Genomic DNA, 12,836 nt, shown 5'->3' on the forward strand with positions numbered 1-12,836 from the left:
TACACATTTCTAGGCTTTTCCTCTGGCTGTTCCACTCTCTCTTCCAATTTCTTTATCTAATCCATTTCTATTTTTCCTTCACATCTTGAGTTCCTCTGCCAAGAAGTGTTTCCTGATCTACCTCTTCCCTAAAGTCAAGGCTAGTTGTCTCCTGTCTTCCCAAAGCTGTCTGAAATTTGTAGTATAGCACTTAATATGTGGTACTATCTCTCTCATTAGAAGCTTCTTGAGAAAGGACACTTGTTAACTGATGGGCGATCAGCCACAGTGTCTGACCCTTAATTGTCAATTCCTCAATAAATACTAGTTGACTAACTGAATCAATGGAGTAGGATAAGTGTTTTAGTAGAGGTACACACAAGGCAGCAAGGGAATTCAGGAGGGAGATCCAGAGAAATGTTTCTCACTAAGTCTGAAAGACATAGCCTAGGAAATGTTTGAACTGAACCTGCCAGTTTAAATATAAGCTTTGATCATCTCTAGAGGAAAGACTGAAGTATGGAGAACTCTAGTAAGTAGAATACCATGAGCAAAAACTGGTGAGGGTAAATGTTATTAAAATTCCTGGAACTAAGAGGAAATGTTTGAAACACACAAAAATAGTGTGTGTTAAAGAGTAGAGTCTGAGAAAGGACATTTAGAAGAAAAATAGAGAAGCAAAGCATTAATGGGACAAAGAAATGTGATATTATCTATTGAAGATAATTTTATAGTTTTATCAACTGGACTAGGGAGAAATGTTCACCTGTTGAAATATTCACTTTGCAAGCTAAAAAATGTGATTGAATGTATAAAAGAAAATGAAATTAAAAAATTAAAAAAAAAAAAAAGATTTAAAGCCAGAAAAAAAGTCTCTGGAGAGGATAGATTTTCCAGAGCTTGGGGGTCAAATCTCAAAGTCTGGCTGTTCTCCTTGGTATGAAGTAAACTGAAGAATTTTTTTGTTTGTTTTTTGTTGTAGAGGGTTTTTTTTTTTTTTTTTTTTTTTTTTCTTAGCGGGCTGGTGCCCCCCCACAACAGACAGAGAGTCAGAAAGCGAGAAATCACCCCCCCTCCCTGGGGGGATGGCCACACTGCAATCCCTTCTCCATTCTCCTCTCAGGATCTTTGGCACACATGCACACGCGTCCGGCATGAGTTTAAGCCCCTGGGTCCAGGACTCGATCCATGGTAGACTACATGGGAGTTCAGCCACATAGTCATTATGCATTACGCTAACTGCTGGTCCCAGCTAAAGAATTTTTTTTTTTGAGAGTTTTTTTTTTGCTATAGGGCGCGTGCGCTCACCAGAGAGAGAGACAGAGAGATAGAAAGCGAGAAATTACCCCCAAGGGGGGATGGCCACGCCGCAATCCCTTCTCCTTCATTCTCCTCTCGGGATCTTGGGCATGCACGCACACGCTTCCGGCGTGAGTTTTAAGCCACCAGGTCCAGGATGCGAACCGCGGTCGACTACATGGGAGTCCAGCGACATAGCCATTATGCTAACTGCTGGTCCCTCAGCTAAAGAATTTTTCATGGGAGACTTGTATGGACATATTTACAACCCAGAAATAACATTCTGAAAGTAACAAGAAGAATCACCTAGTAGTGCGGAATTGGACAAAAGAGGACAAGTTGTAAAGTTTATAGCCATCAGGTTGATTAATGACAAGGACTGAGTACAGACAAGGTTGGTTTGTGAGCAAAGAAGAAACCAATGGTTCCGACCAGAGTGCTGGGGGAAGGTGCTAGTGACCAACCCAAATATTCTGATAGGCCTGTCGTTGGGGGCTTTATCCAGCTGTCAGTGTAATCACTAGCTTGGCTGGGGCTAAGCTGATGCTGTTTGGTCTCCCTGAAACCACTGCTGAAGACCTCTCCCTGTGACTCCCTTCAGGAACCACCTGGAGAAGGTCATTCTGCCCTGAAGGATTTATAGTCATTAAAAAGTTTACAAAAGCACAAGTCAATGTTCAGAAAGGGGGGAGATTATATCACTTTTCATCTTTTCTGTTGTTCATTGTCTTCTGATTTTATTCTTGCTTTGACACCCTCCATGATTTTGAAGCTGAAAACAAATATCCAGTATCCATTAAATACGAGATAGCAGGTTGGTCCTCAAGAATCTAATTTTGATGTTAAAATTAAAACCCATGCAGACTTTTCTTAGCATTTTTATTTCCTTTAGTGGAAACTGGCAACTAATTATTAAAGAACGGTTATACATTATAGGTCAATTATGCTGCATTTCTTTTGATAATCTGCCTTTTTTATGACGTTTTACTATTAGAAAACACTAATTTATTGTGCAAACATAATAATCCCCACAGACTGTTATTTAAATATTTAATTTGTGTATCAAATAATACATCTAATATGATGAAATAGATGTGATTAGTTCATTAATATAGATGTTCTGTAAGACAAATATTTTCTTTTCTGCACTGCTATGTTTTCAACTCAGGTTTGAATGAGAGCTCACTAGCTTGTAGTGCAACACATTATTACCTCTTACTTCTTTTACAGACAGTGTTGTCAAACAAATAAGTAAACAATCACAGGCCAAGGAGTGGTGTGTATACATCATAGCTCTCAGAAAGAGGCCAAATGAGTGGTTTAGATTTAGATAAGTGCATTTCAGGGCTTAGGCCTACAATGGTTTTGCTTGCTATCCTGTACTTAGCCTGCCAGATAGAATGGGACCACCTAAGGCATGCTGGGAGACTGGGTACCAAGACAGACTCCAGAGGAAAAGAATACTTTGTCTAAATGAGTGTTTGTGGGCCCAGAAGGAAACTAAGACTGCTGAATTAGAGCATGTCACTAGCTATCAGATAGGGTTAACTAAAAGAAAACTGTATCTGCAAACATTTTCTAAAGACAGTATAGTCTACATATGCATTTACTCATTTTTACTGAAAAGCAACATAGCATAGAAGTTAAGGGGATAAGACTTTAGATGAAGATTTCCTAGTGGCAAATCTATGCCTCACTTTCTCCAGTTGTTAATGGGAATCTTAATATTATTTTTTCCTTTGGATTTCTATGAGGGTTAAATGAATAAATATATGTAGAGGGCTTAGAAATCACCTGTCATGGGACCAGCAGTTAGCCTAATGGCTATGTCGCTGGACTCCCACGTAGTTGATTGCAGTTCGAGTCCCGGACCCAGTGGCTTAAACTCACACTGGGCGCGTATGCGTGTGTGCCCAAGATCCCGAGAGGAGAACGGAGGAGAAGGGATTGCAGTGTGGCCATCCCACCTGGAGGGTGATTTCTCGTTTTCTGTCTCTCTGTCTCTGTCTGTCTGGTGAGTGCACATGGCCTATAGCAAAAAAACGTCTCCAAAAAAAAAATAAAATAAATAAAAAGAAATCACCTGTCATAACATAATCAGTCTTTCTTGGTCCTGTGTTGTGTAGCCTCTAGCGCAGGGTCTGACCAATAGCGAATACTCGGCCTGCCTACATTCAACACATTGGTGTTCAGTACACTGAAAATATTGAATACTCACTAGTTGCCAGACCCTGGACCAAGCACTAAGACAATAATAAATAAGACACACTTTCTTTCTCAAGGAAACCAGAATCAAGTCAAGGAGATAAGCATATGAATGGTGGATTCGATTCTCTGTGATTAAAGAAATCATAGAGGCAGACAAAAAACTTTGGTGGCTGTAGAGTAGATGGAGACTCAGTTCTGCTTTAGAGTACTTAGAAAGAAAATGGTTTGCATAATTTTCCAACTACTGTGTTGGGTTTTGAGATGTGACTATGAGTTGAGTTGTCAGCAATGTATGTGAAGAGGGGAAGTAAAAAGGTTAAGGAAGGAAGGTCAGAAACTGAGATCGGAAGGTATAATATCAGGGAAGTCAACTATAGATACTTAGAGTAGTGAAGAGAGTGAGTAATAGGGGGTGGGTGGAAAGATCAGGGAAGAAAGCAAACAAAACATTTAATAGACACAAAAATAAAAGCTATCCTGTTTATAGATTTTCAAAACACTTTATTTGATAAAAGTTAAACTTATGAAAACAGAAATTAACATACATCCTAAAAATCACCTCTTTCCATTAATAGACCTATTTTTCAATGCATGTTATTTGGCTTACACTCAACTCAGGATTAACTGTGATATTCACTTGTACCAGCAAATACTGACAACTTGATCTAGTTAACAAAAATTACAAACAGCTACATGCACATAATATGTATGGAAATTATGGTTAGATTAATGCTCAAGAAATATGAGACACTTTTAATGATGAAACATTCAGTATTCTTGTTCACTAATTTAGCCTTTTTTTTTTTTTTGGAGAGATTTTCACTGTAGGGCGCGTGCGCTCGCCAGACAGACAGAGAGAGACATAGAGACAGAAAGCGAGAAATCACCCCCCAGGGGGGATGGTCACGCCATAATCCCTTCTCCTCCATTCTCCTCTTGGGATCTTGGTCATGCATGCACACGCGCCCGGCGTGAGTTTTAAGCCACTGGATCGGGGACACGAACCGCGGTTGACTACGTGGGAGTCCAGCGACATAGCCATTACGCTAACTGCTGGTTCCCAGCCTTTCTTGTTTTTTACAAAAATAATATCTACACTGAATATAGGGCTTTTTGCTTTCCCTTATAAATGTTACAAAATGGTACTACTATCGTAAGTGAAAAATCAACACAGAAAAGCCAACATATAAAAAATGAAAACAAAACACCTTGGAAAAGGTAACTTATCTTAAAAATGGTTTCTTACACAAAAGTTGAGTAAAAATAATAGCAGGATCAAGGCTTTTTTTTTTTTTCAGAGGTTTTTGCTATAGGGTATGTGCGCTCACCAGAAAGACAGAGAGAGACAGAGAGATAGAAAGCGAGAAATCATCCCCCGGGGCGGGGGCGGGGAATGGCCACGCTGCAATCCCTTCTCCTCCATTCTCCTCTCAGGATCTTGGGCACACATGCACAAGTGCCCGGCGTGAGTTTAAGCCACCGGATCTTGAACTCAAATTGCGGTCGACTACATGGGAGTCAAGTGACATAGTAATTACACTAACTGCTGGTCCCATAGCTGGATCAAGTTTTGAGATGGCCTAGAAAACAAGTTACTGGAGGAAAAAAATATTGAACTTTGCATTTATGAACTAACCTAAATTTAGGTTTCACTCACAACAGCTAGGTTTTAAGTTTAAGATAGAAGAAGAAAATAAAAGACTCCATTAGCAGGTTGGTGTTTTGTGTGATGTCCCAATGAAGTGCTAGAATGTGTCAAGTTCAAAGCATCTGAAAATTCCAAGATATGACTTACAGAAAGTATGCCATTAGTTACATGAGGGCCTGATATTAAGAAGATCAACAATTCATCTAAGTGCTGTATTCAAGCAGCATCTATTTAGAAAAATTGATTCATTCAATAAACTTTTAGGTAACCATGGTAGTAGGAATGAAAAAAGTTAACTGAATAGCAGTTATCAAGGGCAGTTTCTTCAAGTTTCATTCTATTGAAGTCAAACAATGATGACAATGGTATCTTCCTTACTCATCTAACAAATACTTTACCTTTAGAAAAATAAGAGGATAAAAAGGGAAATGTATAAAGCCCTGCAGAGACAAAATCCAACAATCTTTCTGATTATTGAGATATTAGATGCCTGACATTGTATTTAGAGATATCTTGATACTATGACATATGTTTATCAGCAATTCCACAAGTTCCTACTCCAACTTGCCATTTCCACTCTTAGCTAAAGCAAAAGTACTCATCTTTACCTGGCCTTTTTGGTTTTTAGAATAGGCTCTATTGTTAGATTGTTGCCACTTCACCTTCTGATTCTCTCTTGCTCAAGTTCTTTTATTCTCTGTGCTTTTTTCAAAGTTGTCTTCTTTTTATATCCACACTGTTGGGCAATCATTTCGTTTTTCTTTTTCTTTTACTTTTTTTTTGAAGAGGTTTTTGCTATAGGGTGTGTGTGCTCACCAGAAAGACAGAGAGAGACAGAGAGATAGAAAGTGAGAAAACACCCCCTAGGGGGGATGGCCATGCCGCAATCCCTTCTCCTTCATTCTCCTCTCAGGATCTTGGGCATGCACACACATGCACCCGGCGTGATTTTAAGCCACCGGGTCTGGGACTCAAAACAATCTTTTTTTGACATGGGCTTGCTGCCACTGTCCTCCTTTGCCTTCCTTCCTTCTCCTATAAGCTTGAGGTTCAACAGCAGAGTCACTCCAGCATTGCCATAACCAACAAAGGTGATTGCAGTAGTGCCATTTTCTTCATCTATATCCTCAATCTCTGCTGCATAACACTGTCCACCTTCACTCCAGATTGCCATACATTTGCCTCCAACATTCTATGAGTGGGATGAGTAGAAGCAAAACTATCTAAACTTGCTAGAGCTTCAGAAGGCTAGGTTAACAGAGTTTTTAGATTAGTTCTATAACTTCCTGTAAATCTTTCTTCAATTTTAGCAAATCTTCATTTTCTCCATTTCCAGATAATGTCACTTCAACCTGATGGCTGGCTGCTTTGGGAGATCCTCTGACATCTCACGTGGTTGGGGATGGGGTAATGGGAAGGGGTCCAGACAAATGAGCACAGCGGGGTGGTGGCAGCAGAAAAGATATCCAGGACAACAGCAAGGCCACTAGGTCAGAAAAGTGAAAAGTTATCTGTTGATGATAGTGTATTTGGTAGTATCTTTGATTTGAGGAATTTGCACCATATTTATGCTGGGAAAACTACATTGTACACTGTAAAGATATATGGTGATTAAATGTAAATTTAAAAATTAATTTTAAAATAAATTTAAAAATTAAAAAGAAGGAAGGTATAGAATAAGGAATAAAAGAAGAATATATGCCATCTCTCAGCTTTTCTGTTGTTTCTTTGATTTGGCCATGAGACTTATGGTTCTGGAGTATAACCATTTCCTAATCTAAATTTGGAAAGAGTTGTGTGCCTAATGGAAACATCAAACTGGAGAATTTCCTCTATTCTGAGAACTGATGTGTTGGTATCCATCCATGTGTGTATTGCCATTTATAGCCCACTGGCTTATCTCCAAAGACAAGTCTAGACTTGGCCCATCAGTTTGTTTCTGAGATGATCTTCTGGCCAAACCAAACCAAGAAACTCTTTGCATATCAAGTCCAAAACATTAGCTATTCAGAGCTTCATTTTTCTGGGAGAAATGAAATGGCAAAAATTTGAGACAACTTACGGGTTTCAAAATAGAACTATCTCCTTTGTAAGAAGAAGGCTGGAGGATGGGAGTAACAATTTTCACAATCAACTTCACTATTTCTTCTGCCCTTCAGTCACTTGCCTGTCTTTCAACATACTATCATACAGGGAAATGCATGAGAAAAACACCTCAGTTTCCAATTCATTAAAACTAAATGTGTCATATCTCACAAGTGAAAATACAATTTTTAGATGGAAAATGAAAACATTTTCCCCTCCTATTTTGCTATTACTGTTCCCACAGTCTCACAGTTGACAGTTTTAATGTTAAAACGCATTTCACATAGATATGCACAGAATTCATATTAGGAGCACCAGGAATTGAAGGGAAGTGCATACGAATACTCTGGGGACCCAGACTGTGTGAAGAACCTTTGGGCTGACCATGAGAACCACTCCTCTTCCTGATGGTCTTGGCTGTTTGAGGATGGATCACTTACTTCAGCTGAATCAGCTTAACCAAAGCACACTGTTAAATCTAAAATGATGTGTATTGCTTTTAGAGTGGTGTTATTCTTGTTCCTGCTTCTACCTATTGGCAAAAGCAGAAACAGAACTATCCATTTTCCTTTCTAAATCTCATTCTCCCCTTGGATAACCAGTGTTAATGGTACCATCACCTTCCCTGGCAAGAGATCTGGGCGTTAGTCATACTTCTTGTCTTCAGCGTCTTAACCTAATTTGTCACAGATTGTGTGTGTGTGTGTGTGTGTGTGTGTGTGTGTGTGTGTGTTTCCCATCTCCTTCCTTTTGTTTGTTCATTTAAACATCACTCTCTCTCTCTCTCATGTTCCCTCTATGGGTGTGTCTGTAAATGGAGGCAAGTCACCATTTTTACATAGTACATTGCAAGACATCACCTATCTGGACTTCCACAGTAGCCTACCATCAGGTCTTCTTGCTTTGGGTCCTATACTTCCATCCCATATTTGTAAAATTAATCATGTTTTGCACTTTAGTGGCTATAGGACCAACTCTAAACTTTATGGCATGAAACAGAAGGCCTTTTGTCATCTGCCTCCATTCTCTCCAACTTTTATTCTTTCTGTTCCTTCACACACGTCCTATGCACCAGGCATACTTAACTACTAGTGACTCACCCCATATGCCTTGCAGGTTCTCTTCATGTCTTTGTCTATTCTCCTCCTACTACTTGATGTCCTCTTTTTCTCTAATCTCCTTATCAAACTTCTTCAACTCAGCTCTTAATGAATTTTCTTAATCACATATCACTTTCTGGCAGCAAACAGCTCATTCAGCTTGGATAACTTGAGAAAGTTTAATCAAGAGATTATTTACAAAGTTGTGGGGAAGTCACAAAAGGTTGAGTAGTAAGTACCCTGAGGCTAAAATGGAAGGCTGTCATGTGCCCCTTCCTTGGGCAAGGGACCTAGTACCTGAACTGGGAGACAAAAAGGGCCATTTAAGGAATATAGCCAGCCCACAGTTGCCTAGGTCCTACCCTTCTTGCAGGAAGGGAGCCAAAGGAACAAATATCCGAACTCACCCTTTTCCTTCCCTGCAATTTTCTGCTAATATTTACTATTGGCTGAAACCAGGAGGAGTAGGGCAAGGAGAAGGTGAGGGAGCCTTTGTCTTAGAGAATGTAGGTCAGCTCCTGGACCACAGAGTAGCATGAGAATGGGTCTAAACAGGCAAACTGAAGATACCTGGCACCTCACTCACGTAGAGGGGATCACTTTGTGTTCATACTTCTCTTATGAGTTGATAGTGCTACATTGCAGCTACTTGTGTTTATCTTCCCTACCACATTATCACCTATCATACAAGAGACATGTATATTTCTTTCTTTTATTATTTTTAGTCTTTATATCCTATTATTTACCACAGTGCCTGGCACATAACAGATACCCAATAAACATTTATCTAAATGGAATGGTTTATCAGAAATCCATGAAGAAAGTGACATCCTTGGAGCGTGAGGAAACTGATTCTCTCTTCCTGTATATTGGAGAGGAGGGGCTGCAGCACATATTACCAACCTCTTTTCATGCCCACTGCTCCATCATCTGCATTTCCCAACTTGGTCTTTACTTCCTCTCTCTAGTCTGTTGGTTCACTTTCTCAAGACCCACAGATGTCTAGAACCCCTGAATCTCAAATCATTATACAGCTACCTTGAAGTACTAAAAAGACATGGTAGGGACCAGCAGTTAGCGTAATGGCTATGTCACTGGACTCCCATGTAGTCAACTGCGGTTCGCGTCCCAGACCCGGTGGCTTAAACTCACACCGGACACCTGTGCGTGGGTGCCCAAGATCCCGCGAGGAGAATGGAGGAGAAGGGATTGCGGCGTGGCCATCCCCCCTGGGGGTCGATTTCTCGCTTTCTCTCTCTCTGTCTCTATCTGTCTGGCGAGCGCACGTCATGCCCTATAGCAAAAACCTCTCAAAAAAAAAAAAAAAAAGACAAGGTAGAGACCACTTTGAATAAGTAAGGGCTCACTTCTTTCCCATTTATACACCAAATTCTAGTTGCACTTATGCTTTGGTTATACAGGCTGAATCATCTATAAGCATTATATTTCTCCCCCCAATCTTGATCCTTTTCACCTAAAATCTAGAGTAGGATCATTCTCTAAGTAAGTAGCCTCTTAACTTTCTTTCTAGGGTCCTATCTCAGCATCCTCTTGGCCCTATTAGGCTGAGGGCATTCCAAGGAAAGGTCTTCCAGCCTAAAATGTATCATCTGAGAGCAAGTGAAGAAAGGAACCCTTACCCCCATTTCAACCCTCAGCTAGAAAGCTCATGTCCAGCATGCCAGCATAGTGACTGGTTGGTCTCCTATGTCCTCGATATAATATGCATTTAAACTCTCCTAGCATTTAGATTGGAAACAGGGAGGCCAACGCATGAAACAAAACTTTGATGTGTGGACAAAAGAGGGTCCTGATAGGAAAGAGTAGAACAAATATCCTTATATAGCTTAATATCTGGACAGAGCTCCTTAGCATCTCTCTGAGTGTGAGTTTCCTAATTTTAGGATTGAGTATGAGTTTCCTAATTTGAGGATTACAGCTCACTGAAGATACCAGAGTTTTTTGTATGCTTTAGACCTCTCTTCTCTACCAGTAGTACATGAAAATCAACACATATCAACGGGGCACTTGATATCCAAAAATCCTTTAGCTAGGGGCTGTTTGTAGAGCACAGAAGCATGCATCAGCATGAACATTAGTCTTCTTCCATTGAAAGGAGGTTGGTATGGGGGCTGGAGAGTGGTGATCTCATTGAGGAGAGAGAGTAGAGATGAAATAAATCCCTCATGTGATATTATGACCTGAGGGATGTGTACTGTTGCTATGGACTTCCTATTCTTTCTCTATAAGAATGCTTAATACACTTTACTATAATTGTCTTTTACTGTCTGTCTCATCTTAACAATATGTCCATGAGAACAGAGAATCTGTCCTGTTCATTGTTGTAACCCCAGTACTTAGCATATTGTCTGGCCCATAGCAGATACTCAATAATTACTTGTGTAAGAAACTGTCTTCACACGGTGTTAAGATTTTTGTGAAAATGAGAGACTTTCACTTTGTTAGGTAAATGGGGCTGAATGTAGAGTATGCTGGGTGTGGCTATGGGAGGGAGATTCTTTTGCTTTTTCTCACTCTTATGGAGGGATGAAGCATGCAAGTTATTTTTGTATACCTGTTTAATAAAACCTGCGCATATGTGATGATTATGATGTCACCTTCCTATTCTGATTTCAAGGCTTTCATGGTTTTAAAATACCACCTCTTATTATTTGCATTAGTCATTATTAGCCCCTGTCAAATGAAAATGTATGCATAGGGTAGAAACAAGATTCATCATAAACTATGGACTTCCATGGATTTGTTAACTATAATATTTTGTCAGATCAGCTGAAATAATAGGTGGACCTGATACACAGGATGGCTACGTTTTGATACAGGTGAAGAAAATGGAGGATGTTTAAAAGTTTGATCCTCAGGCCAACTGGTGGGTGTGGTTAAGGCAGCTGGATCCCACATGGCTGACTGCAATTTGAGTCCCAGACTCAATGACTCGAAAAACACACAGGGTGTGTGTGTTCAGAATCCTTAGAGGGGAATGGAAGAGAATGGATTACAACATGGTCATCCTTACTGGGGGGATGTGTTTTCACTTCCCCTACCTCTCTTTCTCTCTCTCTTTCTCTGTTTCTCTCTCTCTCTGGAAATTTCATACACCCTATAGCAATATATATATATATATTATTTTTTTTAAAGGTCCTCTGTGTAGAGTGAGCATAGAGGAAGGCAGTTCTGTGTGGGTGGAACTCAATAACTGTACCTCTGATCAAAGTGGGTTGTGCTATCTGACAGAGCAATCAGGTGGAACATGTCAGACCAGGTGATTCGAGATCCAAGGAAAATAGGGTGAGGGAGAGCTCTGCAAATATGTCAGCTCTTACCTGCCACTCTGTTGTGAATGTACAAAATGAGCTAGGACATGCGACTCTGCCATTGATATCAACAGCCCTTAAAACACATCAAGTCTTGTATAAACCCAGCCAGGAAACTGATGACTGAGATGGATCCAATACAGGCAGTGATTGCAAGCACCTGAACTACATTATCTGTAAGATGCTGTTTTGGGTACTTGTGGGGCATCCATGACACATATGAGACAATATCCTTTCCTCCAGGGGTCTCGCAACGTGGTGTGAAAGGCTTCATAGCAGAATATCAGACCAACCACTTCTTTGCCTTATATTTAAAACATATCAACCTTTGCTCAATCAATAACATAGACCACCTGCTTTCAAGACACTTGTCAGAGAGAATAACCTCAAATTGTCAGTTCTCTAAGGCTTATCAGAATCCAATCTGAGACAAGAGATACTTAAAGAAGATAATCTCTAAGGAATTTTTTTTTCTTTCTTTTTGTAACTAGTTTCATTCTTCTCGTGATATCTTACTTGGAAATCCAGCATAGGAAACAGAAAAGTGGAGGTGCTCTGGCTGAAGAGGGCAAGAGACCTCTGAAATGTAACCCCTCCTTAGTTCCTAAAGCAACTGTATGTGGCCCTGCTATCCATAGGAGTACATTTTGGAAAAATCAGGTCTAAGGGAAATGCAAAATCTCTACTCCTTCTCAAGTTCTATACTGAAAGATGTACCCTGGAAACCTACAACCTAGATTCATTTAGATTAGCCTGTGCAAAACTGCTTTCTCTGGGTGAGGCCCTTAGCTTACCCTGAGGGCAAGAACAAAGCAAACAAACAAAAAGTCGGGCTTATGCTATTTTTTCTTCATATATTTTTAAATCTACAGAAAAAGTTTTACTTTTATAGTTAAAAAAAAACAGAATAATAAAAGCAGTATCTTAGGAAGATGAATCTGGTAGTAGTCTTGAAATAAATTGAAAAAATTAGAAACTGCAGCAGCGAGGAGTTTGGAAGCTGGTGTAATCATCCAAGAATGACATTATAGGCACCTGGGCCAGGTGGTGACAGGTACAAGATAGGACTTGTTCATGAGACCCGTTCTGTGTGATGGTAAATGGAGAGGGGAGTATTAGAAGGATATCAGGGGGACAGAGAGGCAGAGGGACCATGGCAAAAATCACAAAGGTTATCTGTAGGGA

The 12,836-nt window shown here is 40.0% G+C and overlaps 1 pseudogene; it reads right to left on the minus strand.

Moving 5' to 3' along the window:
* Positions 1–5,605: 5,605 nt before the first annotated feature.
* The window catches only part of LOC102478769 (survival of motor neuron-related-splicing factor 30-like), a 33,431-nt pseudogene continuing 26,200 nt past the window's right edge, over positions 5,606–12,836 (minus strand).

The sequence above is a fragment of the Tupaia chinensis genome, unplaced genomic scaffold (genome assembly GCF_000334495.1).
Source record: "Tupaia chinensis unplaced genomic scaffold, TupChi_1.0 Scaffold147433_1, whole genome shotgun sequence".
In the NCBI taxonomy this organism is placed as follows: domain Eukaryota; kingdom Metazoa; phylum Chordata; class Mammalia; order Scandentia; family Tupaiidae; genus Tupaia; species Tupaia belangeri.